This window comes from Limulus polyphemus, unplaced genomic scaffold (genome assembly GCF_000517525.1).
Source record: "Limulus polyphemus unplaced genomic scaffold, Limulus_polyphemus-2.1.2 Scaffold3912, whole genome shotgun sequence".
NCBI classification, from domain to species: Eukaryota; Metazoa; Arthropoda; class Merostomata; order Xiphosura; family Limulidae; genus Limulus; species Limulus polyphemus.
In genome coordinates this window covers 43,061-47,615 of record NW_013669522.1, presented here as the reverse complement: position 1 = coordinate 47,615, position 4,555 = coordinate 43,061, and the positions used below count along the sequence as shown (strand labels likewise).

The following is a 4,555-nucleotide window of genomic DNA, read 5'->3' as shown; positions in this document are numbered from 1 at the left end:
TATGTACATGTTAGAACTTGTTTGACAATGAAACACTGTTATTGTTCCCAGTTTCTTATGGACATGTTAGAACTTGTTTGACAATGAAACACTGTTATTGTTCCCAGTTTCTTATGGACATGTTAGAACTTGTTTGAAAGTGAAATACTGTCATTGTTCCCAGTTTCTTATGTACATGTTAGAACTTGTTTGACAATTTTTTAAAAGTGAAATACTGTCATTGTTCCCAGTTTCTTATGTACATGTTAGAACTTGTTTGACAATTTTTTAAAAGTGAAACACTGTTATTGTTCCCAGTTTCTTATGGACATGTTAGAAGTTGTTTAAAAGTGAAACACTGTTATTGTTCCCAGTTTCTTATGTACATGTTAGAACTTGTTTGACAACTTGTTTAAAAGTGAAACACTGTTATTGTTCCCAGTTTCTTATGTACATGTTAGAACTTGTTTAAAAGTGAAACACTGTCATTGTTCCCAGTTTCTTATGGACATGTTAGAACTTGTTTGACAACTTGTTTATTATCTTCATCATTTCTGTGATGACAGATGAAGATACCTTCTTCCATTTACCAGATACTAAATATTTTTCCATTGGACAAGTGGAGAGAAACTTTGTTTATAATTTCATAATAATATTACTTCAAATATATAAATTCCACAGCCAGTAATTCCTTTAGAAGCTTGATACACAAGACTATAAGTGCAGTTAAGGAAGTTCTTATATTTTATCATAATACTACATGCTAGTTCTTACAGCTATCAAATAAGTTACAAAAAGTTGAAGACTTTTTACTTTATAAAATTTATCATTTCATATTTAATAGTATCGCTTAATAACTTTTCAACTTTATTGACAGATATTTATAATCTCAAACTTGTAAACTTATTATTTTTAATTGAAAAATCTAAAAAAGCTTTAAAATAACAGTAAATTAAAACCTTGAAGGGACAGAAGAAATATTTATTTAATTAATAGTGGTAAAGAAGATGCAAACATGAAACACCTATACATTTTATTACAATTTACAGCTTTTACAGCAATTACGATTTGTTTTAGAACAGGTACAATGTTTCAATCGCAGTGTACTTAAGAATCATTGCACCAGGAATCAAAACGTTGTATCTGTTCTAAAAACAAATCTTACTTAGCTGGAACTTGTAATAAAATATACTCAATCAGTAATTAAACTCAAAAACGAAACTGTTAACCTACATATTTTCTTGAATCATATCACTTCAGAATACAATTTTAAAGAATCTTCATCAAATATTATTAAACTTTTACACATTCTTTGAAAACACATGCACATCATCACACATCCTTTTGAAATTTTATAATCTTCAACAAATACCAATAGATTTTAACAGAATTCAGTTTTTCTGATGGGTCATAATGATAAAAATTTCATGGAATGAAAATTTATTTTTCTATCAGATTTATTTAGTGCACATGAGATGTTTCAATCTCCCAAATATTAAGAGTTTGTTTTTAGAGGTGAACTGATATGACCTGTTAACATATACTGACTATTGGGCTTGTTCTTATATTCAAAAAGTATTAAGCAATGGGTCATCCATTTTATCATATAGCAACATGTATAGTTGGATTCATGGATTAACCCTTTAAATGATAGAACCACTCAGCAGTTGTGAAGGTTTAAAACAGGATCTGATATATCTTCCAGATTTTAGTTCCAAAACTTAAGAATTAAAATGGCACTATCTTGAGGAAATCTAAAGTTTGAAGACAGTAGATATATGATATTGATGAATTAACATTGACAGTTTAATAAAAAACTTAGTTTGAAAAAGAGTACCGTGTTCTGATGTAAAACTTTCAAGACATAAAGAAACCACGAATCACAATCTTCTTTAAAAACTATAGAAGTAAAATCCTGATTTTTCCAAACATTCTCACTATAATAGTGCACTAACCTTTCTCTCTCTTGCGATTCACTTAGCACCCAGTTTCATTTATCTTCCATACTTGGTTTGATGGAAAATATATATGCATACACATTTAACTTTGATGTTGCTCTGGCTCTGAACACTCTTGGTGTTGACAATACTCTGCATCCACTTTGTTGTGATATACAAAAATGAATACTAGAGCTCACTGCAGTTATTGGTTAAATGAACTTCATTGTTTGCCCAGTATATAATGTGAGCTACGCTTGGAACCGTGCCCTGAGGTTTATTGACAAAGCCCAAGATGACGTCATCAGTAATGAGGTCATCAGAAAAACAACGGGATCTATCATGAGTATTATTAGCATACTGGGAGCAACGACGACATTTTCAGCATTACAATCTTTAACATGTCAATAACAAGGCCATCGTTTTAATTTTACTCTAGTAATAAAGGCCGTATCAAGTGTATCTGTGATACAGCCTACATTTTAACTGCGCCTCTGTCACACATTGCCTCAAGCACATACGTGTAGCTTAACATCAACATAACTTTTAGAATAAATTGGCAAGAATAACATCTTACAATATTTCAAAAAAGTGTTTCCTAGATGGATTTTGAGGCAGTATTAACAGAATTATTCATTAGGTCTATCATATGACTTACAGTTCAAAACCTTTGGTGTCAGAACACATCATTAAAAAAAAATTAAAATTATTCTAGCAAGAAGGCTACTACTAAAGTGCCACTGGCCATTACCCTTGGACACTGGTCATTATCTTTTGGAGTGACTCATCGGGTACGTATCACCTTTTTAAACAATTTTTTCAAAAAGTGTATATGCACCCAATTGCTTATGGATTCATAACTATTGGTTACAAGGTCCTTATATATATAATGACCTACGAGTCAAAAAAATGTAAACAAAAATACTGTTAATACTGTAATCAATCTCACTAATTACAACTGTTTTCATAATACGAGGTTTAAAAATAAAATGAACGTCCTCACCCAATTTTTAAATAATTTTTTACATCAGTGTTGTAAACACACAAGTATAATATTACTCATATCAAGCAATATGTGAATCTTACCAGAGCAGGTGGATGGTACTCTGAGTGTTAAACATTATATCTGTCATTACACTTTCTATACTTGATGGAAATACGGCAACATAAGATTCCATTACTTTCATGCTTCAAAGGTGTAGAAACCAACTTCATACTTGTTAATGCAAGGTGATTAAACTTTCAAATTCATACATTTGATATTTATAAAACGTTTTTGTCTTTCTTTCTTTTTGAAACTCAGTATGACTTACAGCTACTAAAAAGTGGAACAAGACCAAATATCCAATTTTTAAGAAGAAACTAATACGAAATATTTTGTGAACGGTACGGTAAAACAATATCATGAACCAATATATGTATATATATATTTACACAATTTCCGACAAATTATCTCAAGAAACCTAACTTTTACAACTTTATATATGTCTAATTGTATAAATATATGGAAGAAAAATAAAATTATAAAAACTTGCAATATACCTGAGATAATTTCTAGGTACTAAAAGTAAAAAAATTTAAAATTATTAGAACTAAAATAAAATTCAAATAGATATTTGAATAAGCAGAAGTAATTCTTCCTATACCTTAACTGTTGTGCTAAGCTTAATTTACATGGCTATTATTCATCATTCAATGGTATGCCACATCCAAACTGGTTTATGTGTGATCTTTCTACACGAGTGAGGACACTCCTCCAACCAATCATTCTCAGTCACTTGTATGCTCAAGCTCACACTGAGACCATATTACTACGTTTTCTTTAATCAACGTTCCATCGGTCACCATAACTGGAAGAAAGGCGAGCACAGATAGAGCTATCCATTTGACATTAATTTCAATTCTACAAATGTTAACTACAAGCTCCTTTAACTATCTTTATTTGTAGAAATACAGAGACTGCCAACATGAAAAAAGGGAGAAAGGAACAGGAGACAGCATCCTTCTCATATGGAAAAAGCATAACTGACATATGGCCAACAGACCAATACAAATCATCAAGCAGGAATTACCCATAAGCTCAGAAGTACAAGTTAATGACAATAAAATATTGAAATATTAAATCTTCTTCCTTCTTTGACAAACACATATGGTATTGTCATCCTAACGAACTCTTGGCCTGAGACAGACTAAGGAATAGTATCAACTTCATAATTCTCCACATATACCAAAGAAGAAAGTACTAAATAAAGAAACCTAAAACAAAAATTGAAATCCCATTCTACTCAGTAGGTGTATAAAGGATGCCTCAGTATTTGAAATCCCTAAAGATCCAGGGGTGGATGCCTCAGTATTTGAAATCCCTAGAGATTCCAGGGTGGATGCCTCAGTACTTGAAATCCATAAAGATTCCAGGGTGGATGCCTCAGTCTTTGAAATCCCTGAAGATTCAAGGGTGGATGCCTCAGTCTTTGAAATCACTAGAGATCCAAGGGTGGTTGCCTCAGTATCCGACATCCCTTGAGATCCAAGGGTGGTTGCCTCAGTATTTGAAATCCCTAGAGATCCAAGGGTGGTTGCCTCAGTATTTGAAATCCCTAGAGATCCAAGGGTGGTTGCCTCAGTATTTGAAATCCCTA

At 31.8% G+C, this 4,555-nt stretch overlaps 1 protein-coding gene across 3 annotated transcripts in view; it reads right to left on the bottom strand.

Moving 5' to 3' along the window:
* Window positions 1–4,555, bottom strand: part of LOC106470264 (glucocorticoid-induced transcript 1 protein-like) — a 39,430-nt gene that overhangs the window by 30,605 nt on the left and 4,270 nt on the right. The window lies entirely within an intron of this gene.